This window comes from Arachis hypogaea, chromosome 5, assembly GCF_003086295.3.
Source record: "Arachis hypogaea cultivar Tifrunner chromosome 5, arahy.Tifrunner.gnm2.J5K5, whole genome shotgun sequence".
Lineage (NCBI taxonomy): Eukaryota > Viridiplantae > Streptophyta > Magnoliopsida > Fabales > Fabaceae > Arachis > Arachis hypogaea.
The window spans coordinates 14,763,473-14,780,257 of record NC_092040.1 but is presented as its reverse complement, the minus strand read 5'-3'; the positions used below and the strand labels follow the sequence as shown (position 1 = coordinate 14,780,257).

Here is a 16,785-nt window from a genome sequence, read left to right as displayed (position 1 = left end):
ACCCTTAAAAGACCTCTTGATATGTGTATTTATGCATTAAATTTTTGTTGATTGTTAGATGAAGAGCAAGCCTTAGAAAGCAAGGTCAGTAGAGAATTGAGAGAGTCGAACCTTAAATACTTGAATGATTAGAGTGTATACACTTCCAATGAGGGTTCGATGCTCGATTCTTTGTTCCCGGCTTTCATGAGCTATTTTCTTTTGCAAGTTTACTTTTACTTCATTTTTATGATTTGAATCAGTGAAATCCAGTTCATATATGTTCTTGAAAGATTTATTTATTTTTAACCAAGTAGGTAGAAACATTCTGCATGTAGTTGCATTCATATAGATAAGATTGCATTTCATATTAATCTACCATTCCTCTTCAACTTTATAGTTTCTCTTGAGCTTAGCATGAGGACATGCTAGTGTTTAAGTGTGGGGAGGTTGATAAACCACTATTTTATGGTTTATCTTGTGCTCAATTGAGTGGATTTTATCAACTCTTTACCCACTTATTCATAATATTTGCATAGTTTTATATTTCCTTCCTGATTTTGTACTATGATTGAAAACGTGCTTCTTTGATCTTATATTTGCTTATTATTAATCCTCTCTTGTTACCATTAGATGCCTTGATATGTGTGTTAAGTGATCTCAGAGATTACAGGGCAGGAATGGCTCAGAGGATGGAAAGGAAGCATGCAAAAGTGGAAGGAATACAAGAAGTTGGAGAAATTGCTAAGCTGTCCAGCCTGACCTCTTTGCACTCAAACGGCTATAACTTTAGCTACAGAGATCCAAACGATGCGGTTCCAGTTGCATTGGAAAGCTAACGTCTGAGGCTTCGATTTGATATATAATTTTCTATAGCTGCCCCGAAGCCAGGCGACGCGAACGCGTGGGTCACACGGACGCGTGACTTGGCAGGAACACAACCCCCGCGGCTGCGTGAGCCATGCGGCCGCCGTCACTTTTCCGCGACCTGTACGTACCAGAATACGCTGGGGGCAATTTCTGGGCTGTTTCTAACCCAGTTTGCGACCCAGAAAACACAGATTATAGGCTATAAAGTGGGGGAATCCATTCATTCATGGGGATGCTCTCATAATTCACTTTTCCATGATTTAGATTTAGTTTTGAGAGAGGTTCTCTCCTCTCTCTCTTAGGATTAGGATTTAGGACTTCTCTTAGTTTTAGGAGTGACTCTCAATCCCAGGTTCTTTATTTTTATTTATCCCAATTTAGTTTATGAACTTTTCCATGTTAAGAGTTGAATATTTTATTTAATAATATTTGAAGCATTTCAGTTTATGATTGTTCCTTTTTATTATTCCCAATCTGAGGGCATTGTTATTCCAGTAGATACAATTTTCTTTCCTTTTGGTCTTGGTTAAATAATTGGTGACTCCTGAGTTATCAAACTCATTGTTAGTTGAGAATTGGAATTAATTCATCCACTTAACTTACCTTCATAATTAGAGGTTAACAAAGTGGGAGAAAAATCCAATTCTCATCACAATTGATAAGGATAACTAGGAAAGCACCTCCAGTTCTTATACCTTGCCAAAGGTTTATTTTACAGCTATTATTATTTTATTTTACTTGTCATATAATATATTCCCACCTTACTTCCAAAACCCCAATTTTACCTTTTTCATAACCAATAGTAAGAACATACCTCCCTGCAATTCCTTGAGAAGACGACCCGAGGTTTAAATACTCGGTTAACAATTTACTTAGGGGTTTGTTACTTGTGACAACCAAAATGTTTGTATGAAAGGACTTTTGAAGGTTTAGAAACTATACTTGCAACGAGGATTTATCCGCAAATTTCTAGACCACGCAAGGACGTGCTAGTGAAGGTTGAAGGCCTTTACTTCCTTGCTGATTTCATAATCCTAGACACTAGGAGGGATGAGGATGATTCCATCATCCTTGGAAGACCTTTCCTAGCCACATCAAGAGCTGTGATTGATGTTGACAGAGGAGAGTTGATCCTTCATGTGAATGAAAAATGCCTTGTAGCAAAAACTCAAAGTTCTCCATCTGTAACCATGGAGAGTAAGCATGACGAGTTTCTCCCAATACAGAGTCAAAGAGAGCCCACGCATTCAAACTCTAAGTTTGGTGTTGGGAGGCCACAGCCAAACTCTAAGTTTGGTATTGAGAGATCTCAACAATACTCTGATCATCTGTGAGACTCCATGAGAGCTCACTGTCAAACTATTGACATTAAAGAAGCACTTATTGGGAGGCAACCCAATTTTAGTTTAATTTAATCTATATTATTTTTTTCTCTTTTAGTTTGATGATCATGTCAAGTCACAAAGACAAAAATAAAGAAAAAAAAATTCAAAAACAGCATTGAAAATAGCACACCCCGGAGGAAGGACTTACTGGCGTTTAAACGCTAGTAAGGGTAATAAAATGGGCGTTTACACGCCCAATCTGGCATCTTTCTGGGCATTTAAATGCCAGAATAGGGCACCAGACTGGCGTTTAAACGCCAGAACAGGGTAACAAACTAGCGTTTAGACGCCAGAACAGGAAGGAAAGCTGGCATTTAAACGCTAGAATAGGGCAGCAAACTGGCGTTTAAAACGCCAAAATTGCACTCTAAGGTGTTTTGAACGCCCAATTGGAGTAGGGAAGAGAATTCCTTGACCCCTCAGGATCTATGGACCCCACAGGATCCCCACCAACCTCAACTCACTCTCTCTCCTCTTCACACCTTTCTACAACACTCTTCCCCAAATAACTTTCACCAATCACCTCTATATCTCTTCCCCAAATACCCTTAACCAATCACTTCCTTAACTCTTTCCCAAAAAACCCCCACCCACCTTCAAAATTCAAAACCATTTCCCTTCCAAACCCACTCAACACTTTCGACCACTACCCCCCCTTTTCCTTATAAATACCCCCTTCACTCCTTCATTTCACACATCACAACCACCTTCTTCTACCTTTGGCCGAACCCTATACACCCTCCATCTCTTACATTTTCTTCTTCTTCTACATCTTTCTTTCTTATTTTGCTCGAGGACGAGCAAATATTTCAAGTTTGGTGTGGCAAAAGCATTTCCTTTTGTTTTTCCATAACCATTTATGGCACCTAAGGCCAGAGAAGCCTCTAGAAAGAGGAAAGGAAAGGCAACTGCTTCCACCTTTGAGTCATGGGAGATGGAGAGATTCATCTCAAAGGTCCATCAAGACCACTTCTATGAAGTTGTGGCCAAGAAGAAGGTGATCCCTGAGGTCCTTTTTAGGCTCAAAAAGGGCGAATATCCGGAGATTTGACAAGAGATCCGAAGAAAAGGTTGGGAAGTTCTTGGCAACACCATTCAACAAGTCAGAATCTTAATGGTTCAAGAGTTCTATGCAAACGCATGGATCACTAGGAACCATGATCAAAGTATGAACCTGAACCCAAAGAATTGGCTTACAATGGTTCGGGGGAAATACTTAGATTTCAGTCCGAAAAACGTGAGGCTAGCATTTAACTTGCCAATGATGGAAGAAAATGCATCCCCCTACACTAGAAGGGTCAACTTTGATCAAAGGTTGGACCAAGTTCTCATGGACATATGTGTAGAAGGAGCTCAATAGAAAAGAGACTCAAGAGGCAACCCGGTTCAATTGAGAAGACCGGATCTTAAGCCTGTGGCTAGAGAATGGTTGGAGTTCATCCAACGCTCTATCATTCCCACTAGCAACCGATCTGAGGTAACTGTGGATCGGGCCATCATGATCCATAGTATCATGATTGGAGAGGAAGTAGAAGTTCATGAAATCATACCTCTAGAACTCTACAAGGTGGCTGACAAGTCCTCACCTTTGGCAAGATTAGCCTTTCCTCATCTCATATGTCACCTTTGCTATTCAGCTGGGATTGTCATAGAGGGAGACATCCTCATTGAAGAGGACAAGCCCATCACTAAGAAGAGGATGGAGCAAACTAGAGAGCCCATTCATGGCACTCAACAAGAGCATGAGGAAGCCCCTCATCAAGAAATCCCTGAGATGCCTCAAGGGATGCAATTTCCTCCATACAATTATTGGGAGCAACTCAACACTTCTTTGGAAAGCTTGAGTTACAACATAGACCAATCAAGGGTGGAACACCAAGAGCACTCCATCATTCTCCATGAGGTTAGAGAAGATCAAAGAGCTATGAGGGAGGAGCAACAAAGGCAAGGAAGAGACATAGAGGAGCTTAAGAGCACCATTGGCTCTTCAAGAGGAGGAAGACGCCACCCTCACTAAGGTGGACTCATTCCTTAATCTCCTTGTCTATTTATTTTTCTGTTTTTCAGCTTTATGCTGTATGTTCTATCTATGTTTGTGTCTTCACTACATGATCATTAGTGTCTAGTGTCTATGTCTTAAAGCTATGAATAACTCCATGAATCCTTTACCTCTCTTAAATGAAAAATTTGCTTAATTACAAAAGAACAAGAAGTACTTGGATTTCAAATTTTATCTTGAAACTAGTTTAATTATTTTGATGTGGTGGCAATACTTTTTGTTCTCTGAATAAATGCTTAAACAATGCATATTTTTTATCTTGTTGTTTATGAATGTTAAAGTTGTTGGCTCTTGAAAGAATGATGAACAAAGAAAAATGTTATTGATAATCTGAAAAATCATGAAATTGATTCTTGAAGCAAGAAAAAGCAGTAAATAAGAAAGCTTGCGAAAAAAAATGGCGAAAAAAAGGGAAAGAAAAAGAAAAAGAAAAAAAAGCAAGCAGAAAAAGCCAATAGCCATTTAAACCAAAAGGCAAGGGTAAAAAGGATCCAAGGCTTTGAGCATTAATGGATAGGAGGGCCCAAGGAAATAAAATCCAGGTCTAAGCGGCTAAATCAAGCTGTCCCTAACCATGTACTTGTGTCATGAAGGTCCAAGTGAAAAGCTTGAGATTGAGTGGTTAAAGTTGTGATCCAAAGCAAAAAGAGTGTGCTTAAGAACTCTGGACACCTCTAACTGGGGACTTTAGCAAAGCTGAGTCACAATCTGAAAAGGTTTACCCAGTTATGTGTCTGTGGCATTTATGTATCCGGTGGTAATACTGGAAAACAAAGTCCTTAGGGTCACGGCCAAGACTCATAAAGTAGCTGTGTTCAAGAATCAACATACTGAACTAGGAGAATCAATGACACTATCTAAAATTCTAAGTTCCTATAGATGCCAATCATTCTGAATTTCAGAGGAAAAAGTGAGATGCCAAAACTGTTCAGAAGCAAAAAGCTACAAGCCCCGCTCATCTAATTATAACTACATTTCATTGATACTGTGGGATTCATTGTATATTCTCTTCTTTTATCCTATCTTGTTTTCAGTTGCTTGGGTACAAGCAACAATTTAAGTTTGGTGTTGTGATGAGCGGATAATTTATACACTTTTTGGCATTATTTTTATATAGTTTTTAGTATGATTTAGTTAGTTTTTAGTATATTTTTATTAGTTTTTAAGCAAAATTCACATTTCTGGACTTTACTATGAGTTTGTGTGTTTTTCTGTGATTTCAGGTATTTTCTGGCTGAAATTGAGGGACCTGAGCAAAAATCTGATTCACTGGCTGACAAAACTCCTACATTCGAAGAAGATTTTCTGGAGCTACAAAACTCCAAATGGCGCGCTCTTAGTTGCGTTGAAACGTAGATATCCAGGGCTTTCCAGCAATATATAATAGTCCATACTTTGCACGAGTTTTGACGACATAAAATGGCGTCAAAACGCCAGCTCTCTGCCCTTTTCTGGCGTCAAAACGCCAGAACTGGCATAAAAGTTGGAGCTAAACGCCCAAACTGGCACCAAAGCTGGTGTTTAACTCCAAGGAAGACCTCTACACGTGAAAGCTTCAATGCTCAGCCCAAGCACACACCAAGTGGGCCCAGAAGTGGATTTCTGCATCAATTACTTATTTCTGTAAACCCTAGTAACTAGTTTAGTATAAATAGAACTTTTTACTATTGTACTAGGGGTCTTTTTCCCTATTTTCGAATTCATATGCCATTTGGGGAGGCTGGCCATTCGGCCATGCCTAGACCTAGTTCTTATGTATTTTCAACGGTGGAGTTTCTACACACCATAGATTAAGGTGTAGAGCTCTGCTATTCCTCGAGTATTAATGCAATTACTACTATTTTCTATTCAATTCATGCTTATTCCTATTCTAAGATATTCACTTGCACTTCAACATGATGAATGTGATGATCCGTGACACTCATCTCTATTCTTAACCTATGAACGCGTGCCTGACAACCACTTCCGTTCTACCTTAGATCAAGCGTATATCTCTTAGCCTCCATTCCGAAAGATCAGAGTCTTCGTGGTATAAGCTAGAATTATTGGCAGCCATTCCTGAGATCTAAAAAGTCTAAACCTTGTCTGTGGTATTCCGAGTAGAATCTGGGAAGGAATGACTGTGACGAGCTTCAAACTCGCGAGTGTTGGGCGTAGTGAGAGACGCAAAAGGATCACTGGATTCTATTCCAACATGATCGAGAATCGACAGATGATTAGCCGTGCGGTGACTGCGCATTTGGACCATTTTCACTGAGAGGACGTGAAGTAGCCGTTGACAACGGTGATACCCAACATACAGCTTGCCATGGAAAGGAGTATGAAGGATTGGGTGAATGCAGTAGGAAAGCAAAGATTCAAGAGGGATGAAGCATCTCCATATGCTTATCTGAAATTTTCACCAATGATTTACATAAGTATCTCTATCTTTATTTTCCGTTTATTTATCTTTTAATTTTGAAAACTCCATGACCCATTTGAATACACCTGACTGAGATTTACAAGGTGACCATAGCTTGCTTCAAGCCGACAATCTCCGTGGGATCGACCCTTACTCACATAAGGTTTATTACTTGGACGACCCAGTGTACTTGCTGGTTAGTTGTGCGAAGTTTGTGTAAAAGAGTGAGAGTACAATTGTGCGTACCAAGTTGTTGGTGTCATTGTGTATCATAATTTCGTGCACTAACGAGCAAAGCTTTTAAGTTTGGTGTGGGAAAAGCGTTGCTTTTTGCTTTCTATTACCACTTATGGCACCCAAGGTTGGAGAATTTTCTAAAAAGAGGAAAGGAAAGGCAATAGCCGCCAAGACCACCAAGACCACTTCTATGAAGTATTGGCAAAGAAGAAAGTGATCCCTGAGGTCCCTTTCAGGCTCATGAAGAGTGAGTATCTAAAAATTCGAAGAGAGATCCGGAGAAGAGGTTGGGAAGTCCTAACCGATCCCATCCAAGAGGTTTGGATCTTAATGGTGCAAGAGTTCTATGCTAATGCATGGGTCATGAATAGTGTGAGGGAGAATCTTAGATTTTAGCCCGGAAAGTGTGAGGTTGGCGTTCAACTTGCCCTTGATGCAGGGAGACCCACGTCCTTACACTAGAAGAGTCAACTTTGATCAGAGATTGGATCAAGTGCTCTCAGACATCTGTGTGGAAGGAGCACAGTGGAAAATGAATTCCTAAGGCAAGCCCATTCAACTAAGAAGGCTTGACCTCAAGCCTATAGCTAGAGGATGGTTGGAATTCATCCAACGCTCTATCATCCCCACTAGCAACTGGTCAGAAGTGACTATTGAAAGAGCCATCATGATCCAATGCATCATGATTGGAAGTGAGGTGGAAGTACATGAGGTGATTCCTCAAGAATTGTACAAGATAGCTTAGAAGCCTTCCACCAAAGCAAGGTTGGCATTCCCTCACCGCATCTGTCATCTATGCAATTCAGCTGAAATTGTCATAGAAGGATATATCTCCATTGAGGAGGACAAGCCCATCACTAAGAAGAGGATGGAGCAAACTAGATATTCCTGAGATGCCTCAAGGGATGTATTTTCCTCCTCAAAGCTATTGGGATCAATTGCATACTTTCATGTGAGTATTGAGCTCTAACATGAATCAGTTGAGGATGGAGCATCAAGAGTATTTTACCATCCTCAATGAAATTAGAGAAGATCAAAGAGCTATGAGGGATGAACAATAAAGACAAAGGAGTGACGTTGAAGAGATCAAGCACTACATTAGATCCTCAAGGAGGAGTACTAGCCACCACCATCAAAGGTGGATTCGTTCTCTTAATCCCTTATCCTTATGTCAATTTTTTTCTATTTTCTATTTTATTTTTTTGTTTGTTCTCTTGTTCTTATTGCATAATCATTTCTATTTATGTCTTAAAGTTATAAAATGTTCCATGTATCTCTCACCTTGCTTAAAAGAAATTTTTATTTGAAAAAGATTGAAAGGTACATGAATTTCAAGATTATAATAAGAATAGTTCAATTATCTTGATGTGGTGATATTGCTTTTATTTTCTGAATGTTTGAATAAACAATGCATATTTGAAGTTGAAATTAAGAATGTTGGTTCTTGAAAGAATGATGAAAAAGGAAAAGTATTATTGGTAATTTGAAAAATCCAAAAAAATTTACTCTTGAAGCAAGAAAAAGCAGCAAAAAGAAAAAGAAAAAGCATGTTGCAAAAGAAAAAAAGTAATATACGCATGCGCAAAAAAAATAATAAAATGGCGAAAAAAAAGAAAAAAATAAATAAATAGAAAAATAAGCAGAAAAAGCCAATAGCTCTTTAAACCAAAAGGCAAGAACAAAAAGCTAGTAACCCTTTAAACCCAAAGGCAAGAGTAAAAGGATCCAAAGATCTTAAGAGTGTGCTAGTTCAGTTGTACGAAGTGTGGGAATTCGTGCCACCAATTAACTGTAGGAAAAAGCCGATGGTAATGGGTGGAAAACAAAATAGTGTGGCGCCAAAACTACCAGCGAAAATTTTGGGCAAAAAATTTGTCCCTGAGTCCTCCAGTAATTATCGTCGGACTGAAAAATCCAACGGTAACTGATTACCGACGAGGGTTATACCGTTAGATTGTTTTCGACTATAAATCTACTAATATACATATTACCGGCGGATTATTTTCGTTATTCTACTGGAAAATCTGATGATATTCAGTATTTTTCTTATAGTGACGTGTGAATGTGTTTCTTCAGAATTTGATTGCGTAAGTTTTGAATCGGTTTATTATTATTATTATTATTATTATTATTATTATTATTATTATTATTATTATTATTATTATTATTATGCTAAGGAGTAGCAAGTGTTCTGATTCATGTGGGTGATATACTTTGGTCACCATACCTCTTTTTTTTTTTGTTATTGCTTTCTTTTTAAAGAAGTAAGCTTTATTTGGCACATTTTCCTTCTTCAGTTCGCCTAATGCTTAGGCGAGTTATATTACTGACACATAGTTCATCGAGAAATTAGGCAAACACAGATAAAAAAAATCTCAGTAAATATTGTGTTTTTATTTTATTTTTGAAAATAAAGCATTTTCTTAATTTATAACAGAAAAACAAATTCCAATGAATGATTACAAAGATGTAAATAGAGAGGATAGCAAATACCAATTATAGGTAGTTTTTTCGTACACTTATATTTGAAAGGTAATAAATATCCTTTTAGATGTAATAGTGCTATGTAGCTAATATATATTAAGGGTAAGCAAATTTATATTCGATATGTTGATCCGTAGGATTCACAGTATTTATTAGTATTCGATTTGAAATTTATGGATATAATTTTATTAGTAAGTCTATCAGATCGAATCCAATTTGATCCGCAATTAAGTACGATTAGATAGTAGATTTTAGACATGTATTTGCGAATCCAATCCATTTATCTGTACTTTTGAATAAAAAATAAAAAATCATAAAAAATATAAAAATATATAGTGTGTTGTTACCTTAACTCCTAATTGACATAAGAATAACCCTAATGCCCTTGTCTTCCTCTTTCTTGCACCATCTTCACACTCCCTTTCCTCACTTACCATCAATCCACCATTGTCCATCTCCTTTAATTTTTACTACCATGCCAGAGGCTGACAGCTCGTCACTGATGCCAATTTTTCATAGTTCCTCACTGAAGGTCCTATTTACTTAGTATTCCACTTGTTCCTTCGTGAGTTCCCACTCAATGCCTCGTACTTCCCATGTCAGAGATCTCAATGATTCACATTATTCCTCGTTCTAGTCAAAAGTTCTCTATTTTGTGATTCTTGCTTTTGTTCTTTGCTTTTAGAGTTTGTTCTGAAATTCTTGTCTTTGTTCGACTATTTCATGATTCTTGCTTATGTTGGTGGTAGCCTGAACTGCCTCTGTTTTTCATTTCCACCTAGCTTGTTGTGTCACTAGGTATTAACAACTTTTTTGGTGTAGCTTTTGGCTTGTGATTCTTGTTTAATTTTCTTTGGTGTGGCTTGTGCCCACTTCTCTTCTTTGGTATGGTTTATTAATTTTATATGGTGCGTTGCTTCTAGAGTATCAATTACTTATTAAGAAATTAGAAATGGAATATATAAATTATTCAGTATATACCTGAGCAATTTGATAACGAGTGAGGGGGACCTTTGGAAATGATGGGTGTGGCAAGTGAGCTCTCTAGGTGGCATGAGGATGGTACTTGCAATGGTATTTTGACGCTCAAGTTAGAGAGTTAAAGAGGTAGGGAATTGCTATATCAGGGTTAATTGATCGTACCTGTGAGAGGCGCGGGTGCCCTGATGAATCCACATTTGATGATATTTTTGCTTGAAATGAATGGATTTTATCACATAAACTTGCACTTATTCATTGAAATAGTATGCTTTTGTGAATTTTCTCTTAATTGCACTTGATTGTTAAAAGCATGCTTTTTGTACTCTAAATTGTCAAATTAATTCTACTTTTATTCCTTTCGATACCTTGATATATTCGTTGAGTGATTTCAGGACTAATAGGTAAGGATGGCTTGAAAAAGTGGAAGAAAACCATGCAAAGTGGAAGAATTCATGAAGAAACAAAGGAGAAGGACATTCGAATTTGTGCATACACACAGGTATGTGCATACACACAAATGGGAATATTGGCTAGTGTGCGTATGCACACAATGGTGCGTTGGTGCTCAAAATTGTTATCTCAATGGCGCCAACAACTTGGTACGCACAATTGTAATATCACTCCTTTTCACAGCTTCGCACAACTAACCAGCAATTGCATTGAGTTGTCCAAGTAATAAACCTTACGTGAGAAAGGGTCGATCCCACGGAGATTGTCGGCTTGAAGCAAGCTATGGTCACCTTGTAAATCTCAGTCAGGCGGATTCAAATGGTTATGGAGTTTTGATAATTAAAAGATAAATAAACAAAAAATAAGGATAGAGATACTTATGTAAATTATTGGTGGAAATTTCAGATAAGTATATGGAGATGCTTTATCCCTCTTGAATCTCTGCTTTCCTACTACCTTCATCCAATCCTTCCTACTCCTTTCTATGGCAAGCTGTATGTAGGGCGTCACCATTGTCAATGGCTACTTCCCATCCTCTTAGTGAAAAAGGTCCTCTACGGTTTCCCGCATGGCTAATCAGTTGTTGGTTCTCGATCATGTAGGAATAGGATTTACTATCCTTTTGCATCTGTCACCACGCCCTACAGTTGCGAGTTTGAAGCTCATCACAGTCATCCCATCCCAGATCCTACTCGGAATACCACAAACAAGGTTTAGACTTTCCGGATCTCAAGAATGCTGCCAATGGATTCTAGCTTATACCACGAAGACTCTTATCTCACAGAATGGAAGGCTCTATTGTCAGGAGAGGCAACCATGTGTCGTGAACCAGGAATCTAAGAGATACACACTCTAGCTCTTTTTAGCCCACTTCTGATTTCTTGAAGCCATATTGAAGCTCACTCTTGGAGGGGGACACACCACACACCATCATATCACCATTTTGCATTTTTTTCTATGTTTTTTATAGTTTTTCTAGAGAGAGAAACTTTCACTTCTTTCTAGGTTTTATTAGGGTTTAAGCAATTTATGTCTTAATTTGGATTATAACTTGTTTTAATTGTAAGTTGTTCTCAAATTTTTCATCTTTTACACTATACTTGCTTAGATTTTTTGTAATTGAAGTTACTTTGTTAGTATATGAACTTGTGAATTATTGAATTTTTATATTAATGAATTTAATGTTTTAAGGTTTGTATATATTTGGTTGAGTTGTTAGTATTGATTAATTGCTTTGTTTAGCTATAATTTTTATTAATTTTTGCAATTTAATATGCTTTATTTCCATGTCCACCCAGTGTTTGATGAAATGTTTATCTTGAGTATGAAGTAGATTTTCATCCCTTGGCTTGGAGATTGAGCAACTAGGATCCTAGAGTCATTAATGTCCAACATTTAATGGTAATTTTGGGTTGTTCGTTAATCTTGTTTTCATTAATGCTAGCCTTTACTAAGCTTAATTAGTAAGTTGGCTAAGATTTGTGGATTAAGACCAATTATGCCTATTTGACTTTCTCTATTGTTTATTAGGGATTAACTAAGTGGGATTAACTTATATTAATTGCCATGGTTGTGGTTATGACAAGGATAGGAATTCTTAACTCTCAATCCCTAGCCAAGACCCTTTGTGACAGCCCAGACCACCCGCTAGCATGATATTGTCCGCTTTGGCATACAAGGCCCCACGGTTTTGCCTTTGATGATAAGGATGATAGCCGAAGCCCCCCACACTCACTCGTCAAAACACGTCATGCTAGAAAGAGGTATCCAGACCCTTATAAGGCATGCTTCGTTCCCCTCTCTAACTGATGTGGGACCTTACAATCCACGCTATTAAGGGAACCCAACGCCCTCGCTGGCACATCGATCTGGGTTCCGGCTCTGATACCATCTTTAGCAGTCCATACCACCCGCTAGCACGATATTGTCCACTTTGGCACACAAGGCCTTACAGTTTTGCGTTTGACGATAGGGATGATAATCGAAGCCCCCCATACTCACTCGTCAAAATGCGTCATGCTAGGGAGAGGTACCCACACTCTTATAAGGCATGCTTCGTTCCCCTCCTCAACCGATGTAGGACCTTACACCCTTTTCATACAATTGAATTACATCCTTCATTAGTTCATTGCTTCAATCTTTCGTAGCTTGATTTAATTGTCTTTTAATATAGTTATAGTATAATCGTTCTCTTCATTCATGCTTTCTTAGTTAATTATTTTCCTTGCTTATTGCTTCTAGTTCTTTGCCATTTAATTGTTGTTGACTCATTTAACTTCTAGTATCTTTAATTTCCATTTTTATGCATGAAAACTCCTAAGTTCACAACCAATGATGTGCACTTAATTGCTAGTCCAAGGGAGAACGATCCAGGATTAACACTCCTGGTGATTTGTTTTGTAACTTTGTGACACTCTTGTTTGAACTTTGATTTGGGTTGTTTGTTGGTTTCGGACTATACTTATAACGACTCCACTCTTTCAATTAACAAAATTCAAAACTGACATTTGGCTCGCGTCAAGTTTTTGGCGCTGTTATCGGGAAGCTAGCAATTGTGTGTCATTTCATTGGTTGTTGTAAATATGTGAATATTGTGAATAGTTGCTTCTTGCTTGTTTGATTGATACTTGTTAGTAGTTAGTATTCTTGTTTTAGTAGTTGTTGTTAGTTTTTAGTTGTTAGTTAATTTCCTTAATTACTCTTGTTTTAACTTTTAATAATTGCACGATTTTTACAATTCTTGAGTTGAATGACACGGTCGCTTCGAAACCCAACCTTAGCCCTATTTGATCCTAAGATAGAAAGAACTTTAACTCATATTAGGCTATCTCAATGTTGGTTAGCATTTGCGAATAGTGAATCTGAGTCTCTTAATGAGTAACCCGATTCACCATCCCCTTCAAACTGTGATTTTTATTCTTCATTTGACGAGGGAACCTTATATTCTTATATGGGAAGTTCTAAATTTTTTGTGAGTGACTTAGGTGACGGCAACATGGAGGCACTGTGGAAGATCACTCGAAAGGAGACGGGAGCTCTTGACATCACTCTTCAACCATTACAAGTTCGTTATCTCAATTTGGATGGCAATTTTGAGCTTAAGACCGGGTTAATAAACTTGCTCTTGAATTAGCATGGCCTACCGGGTGAAGACTCGCTTAAACACTTGAAGAATTTTCAAGTGGTTTGCTCAACTACAAAGAGACATGGATCAGATAAAGTGGTTTTATACCTAATTGGATGAAGTGGTTACCAACTAGGATTTGTTAAGAAAGGAATTCCTAGAGAAGTTCTTTTTACCTCAAAAGGATGACTGTTTGAGGAAAGAGATTTCTTATATCATACAAAGAGATGGGGAGACACTCTACGAATATTGGGAGCATTTCAAGAAGTTTCTTGAGTCTTATCCTCACCATCACATTGATGACTTAGTGTTTATCAGTTACTTTTGTTAAGGCTGAGCTCCACAAGACAAGTTCCTTATTGATGGCTCAAGTGATGGATCTCTTACTAGGCATAAAACTACACATGGAAAATCATTTCGAATTTAGCAGAGTCATCAACGCAATACTTGAGGACAATGAATCCTCAACCAAGGTCTATTGGAAAGGTTTCTCCCTCTAGTGATGCTATCTTGACTAAGACAGTTGAAAAATGACCGTTTTGTTGAGATAAATCCATCAAAGTTAGCAAATACCTCTAATGCTCCTAGCTCAAATACAACCGCCTCGGAAGGACCCTCTCGATCATATGGCATTTGTGCTTGTAGTAGTCATTATATCGATGAGTGCCCACAACTTCAAGAGGATAATACTTTGAAGTGGTCAATCCCTATCCACAAAGATCAACCTACCATAAAATTAATTAAGGGCCCTACCAACAAGATTAGCAGCTCCTTTCTCTCCAACAAGATCCGGCATGACAGTCCCAACCATATCAGAAGGTTTGGTCCGAGATCGACCTATCCGTTTTAGGTAACCCCCGAAACATTGGCACTGTTGCCGGGGACCTGAAAGTCATCCCATTATCATAACAAACAACCCTACGAACGACCACAACTCCGGATTTGCAAAAGGAACACCGACCAAGAACACGAATGCCATACCATCCTCCCCAAAGGACGCACACCAATCCAAGGGAGACAAGTAACCTCAGAACACAGAAATTTTAGATACCATCTGATGACAAGTCATCATATACCCATTTTTCAAGCTAATTTCACTTGTTTTGTTAGAATTTATGCACTTTCTTGCATCCTAAGTAAGTGATTTGGAGTGAAAATGCATAACTTTTCTAAATCAAACAACCACCATGAATTTAATGTTAATCATTGAGGTTTAAGCTAATTTTAATTGAATTTTAGTTGATTTATAAGCCTCTTGAATTTAGTGATACTTGGAGTGTTGTTTTGATTTATTATAGGTGAAGAAAAGAAAAGAAAAGGAAAAGCGTGGCCTAAGAAGTGTGACCTAAGGAAAGGAAAGCGTGGCCGAATCAAGAAGAAGCGTGCCGCATGCAAAGGGAGAAGCAACATTGCCCTCCACAAGGGCAGACTGCCCTCTAGGAGGGCAACATAGAGGAACCAACCAAGAAAGGCAACTCTGCCCTGCCCACTACAAGGGCAGAGCACAAAATGGTGCCTTGGAACTAAGAGGAAGAGAACATTGCCCTGCCCTTGTGGAGGGCAGGATCGGGCTCTCTAAGGAAGAAATTCAAGAAGAAAATATCAACCATGCATGCCACAAGGATCGAACAAGGGACCATGAGCAAGCTAAGCACTAAGGTTCACTACCGTGCCAAGAAACCAAGAAAATAATTGTAGCGCATGCGTCCACCCAGTTTCGAACACGGACCGTGAAGGAAGGGATTTTGCCCTGCCCTTGGCGCGGGCAGGGCAGCATCGTGTGTGGCACACCAAGAAGCACCAACGCGCGCACCAATTTTCTCCCCTGGCAGCACCACGCACGCATTCTGGCGCACCGTGGTGCATCTGGCAGCACCAACCTTTCCTGCCCTGCCCTTGGCGCGGGCAGGGCAGCATCTGGCGCACCAAGGGCGCACCAAACTCGCACCAGCCGCACCAAGCTCTTGCACCATGCATCAATTTTCTGCCCTGCCCTCCACAAGGGCAGGGCAGCCTCCTGGGAGTGATTTTCATGGGCCGAAAATCCAAATTAAATTCCCATTTTAATTCATTTCTTCACCAAATCAAAAGCCCATCCAAATCCCAAAATCCAAGAATAGAAAGTGTATAAATAGAAGCTAGTTTGATGTAATTAGGACTTTTTAGCTACCTTTGAACCCTCTTTTGAATTTTTACCTTTTGGCTAGTCTTTGCATTTTCTTTTGAGCTTCCTTGAGAGATTTGTCCGAGCACCAAGAGGATCAAGGGAGAATTGATTGATCTCCTTCCTCATTCTCACTTGGGCAATTCTACTCTTGAGTTTCTGAGTTTTGGGTGTGTGAAATTGAGGAAATTCTGTCTCAATTCCCATTCAAGCTCTTCTCAATTTGTTTTCTGCATAATTCAAGTTTATTTTTGTTCTTCTATTGCTTCTTCTTTAATTTTCTGTCAATTGCTTAGATAATTCAGATCTGGGAAGGAAATTGGGTTTTAGGCTCTGCTACCTAAGCCCTTGAGTCCTGAGATCAAAATTCACTTGGGTTCTTCTGTGAACCTCTGCTGCATTTTATTTTCTTTCTGTTTGAATGATAATTGCTTCTGATTTAATTTCTGCTCAATCCATTGCTGCAATTTACTTCTTCTTTGTTTAGATCTTGCAATCTCATTCCTCAATTCCCTTTTATATTCAAGCCATTTATCTTTCTTGCCATTTAAGTTACTGCAATTTAAGTTTCTTGCACTTTAAGTTTCAGTCATTTACTTTCTTGCTCTTTACGATTCTGCAAATTTACAATTCTGTTCTTCAATTTACTAC

The 16,785-nt window shown here is 38.5% G+C and overlaps 1 non-coding gene across 1 annotated transcript; it reads right to left on the bottom strand.

Moving 5' to 3' along the window:
• Nucleotides 1-14,160: 14,160 nt before the first annotated feature.
• Nucleotides 14,161-14,267, bottom strand: LOC112804558 (small nucleolar RNA R71). The gene has a single exon (XR_003203169.1). It is a non-coding gene; the product is annotated as a small nucleolar RNA R71 (small nucleolar RNA).
• Between the last annotated feature and the right edge of the window lie 2,518 nt (nt 14,268-16,785).